Below are 12,248 nucleotides of genomic sequence, written 5' to 3'. Positions count from 1 at the left end.
AAAAAGATATCTGCAAGGGCCGGCCTGGTGGCGCAGCCGTTAAGTTCTCACATTCCACTTCGGCGGCCCAGGGTTCGCCGGTTTGGATCCTGGGTGTGGACCTACACACCACTCATCAAGCCATGCTGCGGCAGGCGTCCCACGTATAAAGTAGAGGAAGATGGGCACAGATGTTAGCTCAGGGCCAATCTTCCTCAGCAAAAAAAGGAGGATTGACAGCAGATGTTAGCTCAGGGCTAATCTTCCTCACACACACACACACACACACACGCCCAAAAGATATATGCATATCTCAGCTTTATTCACAATAGCCAAGACTTAGAAGCAACCCCAGTGCCCAAGAAGGAATGAATGGATAAAGAAGAAGTGGTATTTATACACAATGGAATACAACCCAGCCATAAAAAAAGACAAAATCATGCCATTTGTGACAACATGGATAGACCTTGAGGGTATTATGCTGAGCAAAATAAGTCAGACAGAGAAAGACAAATACTGTATGATTTCACCAATATGTGGAAGATAAACAAACACATGGTTACCAGAGTGGAAGGAGGTGAGGGGAGGGCAAAAGGGGTAAAGAGCCGCATATGTACGGTGATGAATGGAAACTAGACTATTGGTGGTGAGCACGTTGCAGAAACTAATATATAATAACATACACCTAAAATTTACACCATGTTGTAAGTCAATATGATCCCAATAAAATAATATTTTTTAAAAAAGCGGAGAAGAGTGAGGACAAGCTGGAAGCTGCGAGGACAGACTGAGACCTGTGCTGGTCTCACGGCCTCCAAGTTCAACACGGGGCCGGATGGCCCGCTGGCGAAGCTGAGCCGGCATCACGAAGGTCGGCACACACCTGGCTCGGGAGCAGGAGGGGCTGCGGGCCCAGGTGCTGGCCCCCACCAACCAGAGGAGCCAGCAGGTAGCGAGGGCGTGTAACAGCGTCTGGTGCCCTGCGCTGACCATCCGGAGCATAAGGAGACGGCAGCTTCTGCTCACTCGGCCTTCCAGATCTCACCCAAAGTCTCTTCCGGCCAACGCCAACCTGGGCCTACGCCAGGAAAGGAATCTGGGGAGACAGAGTTCCAGCTGCACTCAATTGGTCAGGACGAATCTCTCGCACAAACATAAGTGCAGACTCTAAAGAAAAGGGATGATTACCACAAAAGTTTGGATGATGTTAATTGTGGTTTCTTTATTCGCGGTTTCAACCCATCAAGGAGGAGCTCATTGGGGCTTTTGTGGGTCCTGATAACATTCTCTTTCTTTCCCCAGATTACAGATACCTGTGATCCATTGCACTGTGATCCTTTCTGCTATAAACACAAGTTTTCTACAATCTGTAGTCTACGCACTAGTCACAATAAAAATGCTTTTAGTCGTTAAAATAAGGGGAAAACTATGAAGAAAGTTATCAGAAGAACAAAGGGACAACTCCAGTCGTTTGGAGGAGCCGCTGCCAGGAGTCAAGCAGAGGCGTCTACATCCTATAGTTTTGGGTCAGAATCCACCAGATTAGAAGACAGTTTTCTCATCCACTATTAGGAGAGTAAATAGGTACAATGTTTAGAGAAGGCAATTAATCTTACCTGTTTCAGCGCACACACGCTCTGATCCAGGAATTACACTTCTAGAAATCTACCCCGTAGAAATACCCACACAGGAGGACAAATGTGTACAGGATGTTCGTCACAGCACTATTTATAAAAGTCAAAGCTTAGAAACAACCTGAATGTTCATCGCTAGGGAAATAAACCATGAAGGTGCATGCGCATTGGGATGCATTGAATGCAGTGGTTTAAACGCAGGTGAAAAACACGATGCCAAGTGGAAGGAGCCAGAACAGAAGACCATACATCGTGTGATTCCATTGACAGAAGATGTCCAGAAAACGCAAATCTATAGACACAAAGCAGATGAGTGCTGCCCAGGGCTGGGGCTGGGAGCAGGGAGCCACTGCAGACGGGCGCGAGGGGTCTTGTAGGGCTGATGGAGGTATTCTAAATCTGGATTGTGGTTATAGTCATACAACTCCATAAACTTACTAAGAATCACTGGATCGTACACTTAAAACAGGTAAATTTTATAGTAAGTAAATTGTATCTCAATAGAGCTGTTAAAAAAAGAATCTTAAAAAAATAAAGAGGTAGTTATATGAACGGACTTAGAAAGATCTTCAAGAAACAATGTTGAATGAAAAAGGAAAGTAGATCAGCATGTGTAGCAAATGGCTTATCTGTTTGTGTAAAAAACATTAGAATATATATGGGTTTATAAATGTTCAGAAAAAGACCTGGGAGGATACACACCAAGCTTTTAATAGGAGTTACTGTTAAAGAGACTTTGAGGATGGAGTAATATTCGTGATTAATTCACACAGTTTTGGATCATTTCAATTTATTGGTTGGGGTAGGATTTTTCTCTTTTTTGTTTTTTTTTTTTTGAGGAAGATTAACCCTGAGCTAACTGCTGCCAATCCTCCTCTTTTTGCTGAGGAAAACTGGCCCTGAGCTAACATCCATGCCCACCTTCCGCTACTTTATATGTGGGATGCCTGCCACAGCATGGCTTGCCGAGCAGTGCCATGTCCGCACCCGGGATCCGAACTGGCGAACCCCGGGCTGCCAAAGGGGAACATGTGCACTTAACTTCTGTGCCACCGGGACGGCCCAGGATTTTTCCGGAAATGAGGAAACTAAGGCCTGATGGTCTGTACATGGGGCCTGCCAGGCCGGCACGGTATAGGCCTCCTTATGGACAGGGAGGCTGGGCTTTGTGGATATGCCCGTGTCTATGCCTTTATATTTTCTCATTGAACCGTATTAGTCTTTTCTTTTCTTTTTTCTTTATTTCCTGATAAAATTGCTTTTTGAAAAACACCTCAGTCTCAAGTGAGTTAAGTAGTAAGGGGCCAAAAAAGAACTCGGAAGCATGAAAGGCCCTGGAGCAGCACTTCTAGACGTGCTCATGTTTCAAATAGGCTCCTTGCTTAAAATGCAGCTTTGAGGACAACCCCCGAGTGGACGGGGTCCTGGCAGGAGCCACGTGGACACTGGAGCTGGGCAAGGAGAGAGCTTTATCAAGTTCATGAGAATTGAGTAAAGGGACCTTTAACAAAAGTTGGAGAAGAAGTTTGGGGAACGTAACCAGCAGCAGTGCGGTACCCCAGGCCAGCCACTGTTGGGAGCTGTTACTGTCCCTAGGCCTAAGGGGCGAGGGGAGGGAGCCAGGCCAGGAGCCCAGAGAGAAAGCTGCATGAGGGGGCCGCCTGACAGGAGCCGACCCCAGCAGCCAGCAGGGACAGCTGGGGGAATTCGTGCCCTGACCTGAAGCCTCTGCCCACTGATGCCCTACCAGGGTTCCCAATGGCTGGGCTCAGAAAGCAGAGGACGGGGGAGCCACCGAGGCAGTCCACGTAGGTCAGCATCCCAGGGCACAAAGCAGGGGAGACAGAGGCAGAGGGTGGATCTAGAGGAACAAACCAAAGGCGTCCAATTCCCCACCGCAGGTCAAGGTTAGGGTAAGGTGAGGGGTCCTAGTCCTACTGAATCTGAGTAGCTGAGGGTGGATCCTGAGGATCTAGAGCCCAGAAGAGTCTGATCAAGACTCAATTTTAAAACCCACTGACCCAGAAGCCATGGTGGCAGAGCCCCCCCACACTGGAGGTGAGAAACGCCCTTATGGAATTAGAATTGTTCGTGAGGGTGATTCTTTCCCTTACAGGTATGTATCCTACTTCCTCTCTCTCTCTCCATGTCCACTTCCAGTCGCTAAGACCCCCCAACTCCTGCTGAGCCCCTTGCTAAAAGCAAGGTGGTCTTGCACTGGAGCCTTCTTCTGGCGGTTCCACCTGCCCAAGGTGGAGCAGACGTGGGGATGGGGAGAGGGATGTGGGGGGAGCCGAGATCACTGCCCCAGCTCGGAGCCCCGCCCCCAGCAACTTCAGAGACATGCGCAAGGCACCTTCCCGGAGAAGACACACCACTGATTTCCCAACAGAGCCTTATGAAGTCTGAGGTCAGCCATGTTCCCCTGACCATAAACAGCAGGGCCAGCTTCCTAACAAAGCTGGCTCGGCTCCAAGCCAACCCGGAGGTTGGGTCAGACTCTTGATTCCCAGTGGGTGGTGCGTCCAAGTTTTTTCTCTGTTCCACTACAGTAGTAATACCAGCCAGCATTGCTAGGGACTTTCCTGGATGTCCAGCATTATGCTGAGAGATTGACTACACTAGATGCACAGCTGACCACGGCCCCGTGGACACCTCTGCTGCCTCCTGCCTACCTCCACGCCTGCCCAAGGGTCCAACAACTGCCGAAAATGCCTGTGCAGACTCCCAGGGAGCTTCTGGAAGGCTCAAGGGTCTCAGTGTCACCGTAGCTCCCAGGGACCAGGGTCAGGGATGCACAAGACCCTTCTGTTTACGGGAAGATTCTGGTAATTCAACTTAGGGCATACACATATAATATGGAAGCTTCCTCTCACGTCGCAAGGGAACCTAATTCTCATCAGACTGACAGCAGGACTCGTAAGACTGTGCCCGTGACCTTTTTCTTCTAGTACCAGTAGATAAAGATTCAAAGGGGACAAAAAATGAAAATAGAGACCCAGAGAGTAGTCTTAAAGTTACTCCTTCCTTTAGTCCTTTATTGTGCAAAGCAGGGAAACATGTGGAGTGGGTTTAGTGGCAAACGTTGACATGAGAGATTCTTGTCTGAGCTTTTAATGCCAAGAAACCTTACACCCACCAGAGAGGGGTTTTAGACTTTTTAACAGCTGTATTGAGGTGTAACTGACATGCAGAAAAAACTTGAGCTATTTAATGTACACAATTTGATGAATTTGGACCTTTGAAAACACCCATGATACCACGACCAGCATCAAGGTAATAAACATATCTGTCACCTCCAAAAGTTTCCCTATGTCCCTTTATTTCTATTTTTTTTGTTTTTTGCTTTTTGGGACAAGAACACTTAACATGAGATCTACCCTCTTAACAAATTTTGAAGTGCCCAACACCCCATTGCTAATTCTAGGCGCTATATTGTACAGCAGAATTCTAGAACTTATTCCTCTTCGAGTCACATTTTTTTATCCAGCAGATAGAAAAGGTTAAATTTTTTTATTGTACCAAAGTTAGCGAGAAAATGGGGAAGTTGAAATTCCAAACACTGTTTTTGTAGGACACAGAGAGATGTTTTACCTAAAAACATGAACATAAAGGACGTGTTAAAAGAAGAACTCTACCAAAAGGTGGTGAAACGAGGCATCATTTAAGTAGCAAACATGAACAGGGAAGGATGGGAAGGAAGGTATCGAGCTGGACCTTGAGGCACCTTAGCCGCGTGGAGGAGGGCGTAGCCCAGGGGCCGGATCCCTGCACGCACATCCCGACTCTAGCCAAACTCTTGAGCCTCAGGTTCCTGCTCTGCGAAACGGGCTAATTCTAGAATCAGCCTCCTGGGGTAGTTTTAAGGATTAGATTCGCCAGTTAATGCACATAAAGCACCTGGCCCGGGGATAGAGCACGGTAAGCTCTCGATAAATGTTAGCTTTCAACATTTATTGAAACCTTTCATTTTGTTCCAACTTCATGGACGTAGTCATCGGGGCTACACTTTATACATAGCAATCCTGATACGAAGTCCAAGTGAGTTCCTAACTACAGTGACCGAAAGGGGCCGACGCTCAAGGCAGGAGTCCAGTTAGGAGGCTGGAGCAGAAATGGTGAGGGTCTGGGCCAAGGCATGACAATGGGGTGGAGGTAAGGGGGTGAGTTTAAGGGATCTTTAAGAGCGAACCAGCGGGACTTGGTTATCAATCAGATGGGCTGGGGCAATGAGAAAGAGGAAGGGAGTCCAAAGGGGTTCTTCAGTCCTTCAGGGATTCTTCAGCTTGAACAAAGAGCTTGAAGGAAGCAGGTTAGGGGGAGAAGATGCTGGCTTTCATTTTGGACTTAGGTGAGGGTACAAGTAGGAGGTCATTCTCACAGAGATGGCAGATCATTAAAGCCACGGGAGGAGACAATATCACCTAGGGAAAGCAGGTAATAGGGAAAGGGCAGAAAAGAGAGGCGAACGGGATCTGGAAGAATGTCAGCATTTAAAGGACTGAAAGAGGGGGCCCAGCCCGGTGGCATAGCGGTTAAGTTCCTGCGCTCCACTTCAGCGGCCTGGGGTTCTCTGGTTTGGATCCCAGGTGCCGACCCACACACCGCTCATCAAGCCACGCTGTGGCGGTATTCCACAAAAAAAAAATAGAGGAAGACCGGCAACAGATGCTAGCTCAGGGTGAATCTTCCTCACCACAATAAATAAATAAAGGACTGAAAGAGGAAGAGGAGCCGACCAAAGAGACAGGAGAGAAGGCCAAGACGCAGGAGGAAACCAAGGGGCCAGGGAAATAGACCTACAAGAAGGAGGAAGTGTGGTGTGTGGGGAAATAATGCTCTCCCACACTCCCGGCAGGGGTGGAAATCTGACTTCCTTTCTTCTTCCTGAGCTCTTTCTTTGTTTACCATCTGTGTACGCACACCCAGTAAACCAGCTGTGATTCAGCACCTCAGGGACCAACCTCTCTGGACCTTCTTCCCACCTGCCCCTTGAGGCTACTGGGCCTTCTTGCCAAGCTGGCCTTCACCACTCTGCCAATTCCAGCCTGGCCACCTGGAATGGGATGGAGCCAGTCACCCTGAGCGTGTTCCATGCAATGCCAAAATCTCCCAGCTTTTTCCGTGGTCACCCCTGGCCCCATCTCCCTAACACTCGTCCACAGGCCAGAGTCCACGGGGCCAAGGCTCGTCTTAACACAGCGTCTACTCCCACTGCCCCAACTTCTGCAGGCCCAGGGGCTTTACTCCTGCCCCCAGGGATGAGCTCGTTCCCTCAAGGGCCCTTGACCCTCCTTCCTCTCAAGTATACCCAAACTCACGTGAACCTCAGAGTGGGCCAGGGCACGTTCCAGCTGAGACTCTGCTAAACATCCCTCATGGCCCTTCCCAGGCTGGAAGCGCCCTTGGAGCGGTAAGACTCAGACCTCGGCTGCAAAGTGGAGCAGAGAAATAGGACCACGGCTGGCATGGATGTGGGGTCAAGGGAGGGCTATTATAATATGGGAGCTTGTACACTCATGGGAATAATCCAGGAAAAGAGAACAAATGGATGTTGGAGAAACATGGAGGAAGGCCGTGATCCCCTCTCCAAGCTCTGTCTTTTCATCTCAGAGCAGCCCAAGGCCTGTGAAAGTGGGGCGTCCCAGCATCCTTGTTAGCTCTCTGGCCCTGTGACCTCATGCAGGAAGCACTGGCAGTACAGTTAGAGGATCTGGGTTACTCGTCAGTTCTGCCACCGACTCACCCTTCCAAGCCCCTCTGTTCCGGCGGCAACGTCTGCCATTTGTCAAGGCCCGAGTCTCTCCCGAGAGCCTGGCGTACTTTACCTTCCTTTCAAGGAGACAGGGGTTCAGAGAAGTTAAGCGACTTGCTCAAGATCATACAAGCCAGCACAGACCGAGAGCCAGCCCCACTCCAGCCCCCGCGGCCCTCACTCCACCGCAGAGCTGCTCCACGAGCCAGGGACAGTCAGCCCTTGAGTCAGACTCCAGTGGCCACTTATCTGTGCTGTGTCACCCTGGGCGAGGTTCTTACTTCATCTCCTTGGGCCGCATTTTCCTCCTCTGTAAAATGGGGACAATAATAATTCCTACCATGAGGCCTTGGTGAGCCGTAAATGAATTAATTCACGTAAAAAGTGCTTTCCACAGTCCCTGGCACAATATTAAGACTTCAATTATCCGCAGATAATAGTTATTAATATCTGTTGATTCGGATAATCAAAGACACACTACACACATAAGGACGTAGACAAGGGCTCTCCTTATGTTGCAAAATCTAAACTAGAACTCAGGAAAAAATTTAAAGTAAATTTAAAAAAAATAAAACAAAATAGAACTTGGGGATCAAAGTAACAAAGTCGCAAGACTGGGTGGGGCAGAAGAAGCTTATCTTTTGCTGCCTTTCAACAATTCTTTTTTCTTCCTTGCCTAAAAGCCCCCTGGACTCCACGCTGCTCCTCGCTCTCCTTGAGAAAGCGCTCCGACACAGCAGAGTCTCGGAGGCTCCTGTGTCCAACGTGGGGCCGCGTCAGCGAGCGCCACGCTTCCGTGGCGAGGGGCTAAGGCGCCGTGGGGATGGGGCGCGGGTGTCTGCTTGTGACCTTGAAGGCTCAGAAAGAGAGGATCTTCTGTGCGAGAGAAGGATTTCAAGACCAATCCTCATCCTAGGCTTAATGATGGAAAGAAAAGCATTCTCCCCATCCAAAGGTATTTGCCTGTTTTCCAAAGGACCTGCCTCCCCGCTAAAGGAATGAATTGCTGACGGACGAGGGAGGAAGGTGTTGGAAAGAGAGGAGGAGGAGGGAGGAAGGAGCAGAGCGGGGGAAGGAGGCAGGCATCTCAGGAACTCCTCACGTTAGACTTGGTCAGCGGCTGCCTGGAAAGCGTGTACCAAGAAACGACCTCCTGTGAAGCACCCACCTACCAATAACCGTGACCTGAGCAGATAGAAGATTCCTATGAATCTTCTGTCTCACGTGGAGCTATGGCCTTATTTGTACATGTCCTAGATGCTTAGATTTACGGCATCTCTTCTTAGAACTGGAGCTTACCTCATCAAACCTCATTTCACAGAAGAGGAAACTGAGATTCGGAAAGTTTATGTGAAGTTTCGAGGTCACACAGCTACTCAGTCTTCCTTTTTCTTTCTTTCTTTTTTTTTTTTTTTTCACTAGAAGCATTTATCCAAATCTTCAGATTCGGCTTGTGGTGCACGAGGACCCCCAGATCGATCTCTCTTTCCAGTCACCCTGATGCTAGGGGACATTTCAGGAACTCCTTACGTGTCCTCCATTCGCAAGTTCCCTTTGTCCCCTGAGTTTCCTTTCTATCGTACCTGCCCATGTTTGGAGGGTCCAGCACAAAGTCAGAGGCAGAGCAGGCATTTGATACATGATCGGTTAACTGGTTCTTTGGTTCTTATTAACGTGTGTTTCTAAAATGTCTTGGCGAAGGGGCGCAGGGGACGGTACGTGCTGAGACTCACCAGGACCCCAGCTAAGAGGAGTGGGCAAGGACCCCGACCAGGTGGGGACCCTGCGCTGCATGGCCCTTGTTCAGCTTCCCTCCACGCTCAACGCTCTCGCAGTTGGAGCGAAGCCAGCTTCTTCAGGAAGGCAGCCTTGTTGTTTACAACATACGAACCAAGGGAGGTGCGGATGTGGCCTCATAGGTTTCTGTTGGGCAATACGATTTCTTCCCATGTCGGAAGTGACTGGATTTCTTCAGAGGCACCTCCCCACTTACCTTCTACATCTTACTTCTCCCGCCCCCCTGATTTGAACCTGGATGAAAGAAGGAGAATAATGCTGGGATGGTGCAAGCTCATTCACCTCCAACGCACACATCCACGTCCACACATGCGTATACAACAGACAGATACAGCTGTGAGTTAGCTGGAAATCTGGTCAATGTGTCCTGCAGGCTGACATTTTAAATTCTCTGGGAGAAAGTTTTAACAATGCTTAGGTTTTTTTTTTTTAAGTACCACCCTGTGGGATAGTAGTCTTTTTTTTTAAAGATTGGTACCTGAGGTAACATCTGTTGCCAATATTCTTTTTTCTTCCTCTTCTTCTTCTTCTTTTCTCCAAAGCCCCCCAGTACACAGTTGTATATTTTAGTTGTGGGTCCTTCTAGTTGTGGCACGCGGGATGCCGCCTCAGCATGGCCTGATGAGTGGTGCCATGTCTGCGCCCAGGATCCGAACCAGTGAATCCCTGGGCTGCCAAAGCGGAGCGTGCGAACGTAACCACTCGGCCACAGGCCAGCCCCAATAATGCTTATCTTTAAAGAAAGGAAATAAAGAATAGGAAGAGAAACTTTGTTTTGATTTTATGTGGTTTTTGAATTTTTACTGATAGCCTGTCGTAATAGTGGACTGAGGAGGCATGGGAAACAACACCACACACAGACACACACACACACATACACACACACCCCCTACATAGAAACATTGGATAACATATATTTTTAAATAAATGTCTGAGAGCAAGAGCAAAAGGAGAGAGAGAGATCTCGAAGGGCCAGAAATGAAAAGGGAATGTACGGATGTGTGGATTTATCTGGGGATAGGAGTTGAAGCCGCAGGAGCCCAGAAGGAGACTAGAATTGGTCACGCACCTTAAGGACGGGGATGGCAACACCAGCGGGTCTACAGCCCCCAGGCACAGCAGGGAACTGGAACTGGATTCCCTGCAAAAAGCCAGGAACCAGGACAGAGCCGGCCCAGCCTTGTCTGGGGATAGAAAACACCTGCCAGCTCTGAGACATACCCCAAAGTGAGCTGCCTGCTCTAGGCTGTGGAGGAAAGACAGCCACCTGAGGGACAGTCCAGAACCCCAAGCCTGAGTGGGAAACTGTGAGGACCCAAATCTGCCCTTTGGAACAGTGTGGAAACCCAAAAATAACAACGACCATAACAACGAACGTTCTGAACCATATGACCCCGTAACACCCCAACAAGGACAACAGGACACTGCCCCTGTGTAGACTTCTTCATAATCCAAGACACATGCGAGAGTCCCATGAAAAAAATGCTCTTCAAATGAGCTGACAATCGAACATTACAAAGAACTGACAACGACCATGATCAACAGTCAGCCGACATGTAACAAATAAGAGAATTCACACCTGAGGAACTCAAGATAACAGAGCAGTCTGAGTGTGACTTCAAAATAAGCATGTTTTTTAAATCTGGGGGAATTTTATATCAAAATAAGAAGGATTGGAGGAATGTTTTTGTCTCTGCTCCCTCAAAAGTCCACTAAAAATGACACTAAAGACATTTTTAAGGCATAATCCCACAAAGCACCAGAACAAAGAAAACCTTAGAGAAAATCAAAGATAAGAGAGTTTTTGAATGGCAGTCAGAAAGTGGTAACCGAGTCCTCAGACCAGAAGAAAAGACAAGGACAATGAAGGGAGCTACAGAAATCTTCAAGAAAACGTAATATCCTCAGAAAAATAAAAGGAAATATTGCATCCATGAGGCAAGAAATAGGTGCCACAAAAGGGAACTTGAGGAACAGAAAAAAGCCTATTGGAAACTTAAAATATGATAGCAATTTCAAATTCCAATCAAAAGGCTGGGAGATAATATTAAGGGCAACTTTCTAGAGAGCAGAAGGATGCAAATATTGAAAAATAGGCAAAAAGTGATAAAAATATTAGAGAATCAATCTTGGGGGTTCAACACCCAAATAAAAGAACTCCTAGAAAAAAAAAAGAAAAGAAGGAAAATGAAGGGTAGAAAATTACCAAAGAAATAATACAAGAAAACTTCACAGAGCCTGAGTTTCCAGCATAAAAGGATTCACCAGGTGCCCAGCAAAATGCAGGAGAAAGGACCTCAGCAGGGCGCAGCATCATGCGCTCTAAGCCAAAGAGATAAAGAGACTCCTAAGGGTTTCCAGGAGAAAACTCAGTCATGTACAATAGATCAGGAATTAGAACAGCATCAGAAGTCTCAACAAAAACCCTAGAAGCTAGAAGAAATTAAGAAGAGCCTGCAAAATTCTGAAAGAAAATGAATTCCAACCTAAAATTCAATACTCCGGGAAAGTACCGAGCAAGCGTGAGAGTAGAATAAAGCCTTTTTTGGAAATTTGAGTTCTCCAAAAAGTTATCTCCTATATGCCTTCTCTCAACAAAATCCAATAATCCAGCAAAATAAGGGAGTAAACCAAAATAATGATGACAGCTAACATTTATACAGTACCTACTGTATGCTAGGCATTCTTCTAAATGGGGTGTGTGTGTGTGTGTGTGTGTGTGTGTGTGTGTGTGTGTGTATTCATTTAGTTTAATCCTCATAGGAATGAGCTGAGCACTACGATTATCCACATTTTACATGATGGTAAAGGGAGGATAAGCAGTCTGCCCTTGGTCACGAAGCCTGTAAGCAGCAGTAGGCGCCTCCAGAGCCAGCCCCTTGAAGAAAGAGGAAGATTTAACACCCATTCATGAAAGGAACTTCCTCAACCTGATAAAGGGCCTCCATGAAAACCTTTAGTTAACATCATATTTAATAGAGAAACATTAAATGCTTTACCCTTAAGATGGGAACAGAGCTAGGATGTCCGGTCAGCATTATACTAGAGGTCCTAGCCAACGAGATAAGGCAAGAAAAAGAAAC

This window comes from Equus quagga, chromosome 17 (assembly GCF_021613505.1).
Source record: "Equus quagga isolate Etosha38 chromosome 17, UCLA_HA_Equagga_1.0, whole genome shotgun sequence".
NCBI classification, from domain to species: domain Eukaryota; kingdom Metazoa; phylum Chordata; class Mammalia; order Perissodactyla; family Equidae; genus Equus; species Equus quagga.
Note: the sequence above shows the minus strand (reverse complement) of the source record.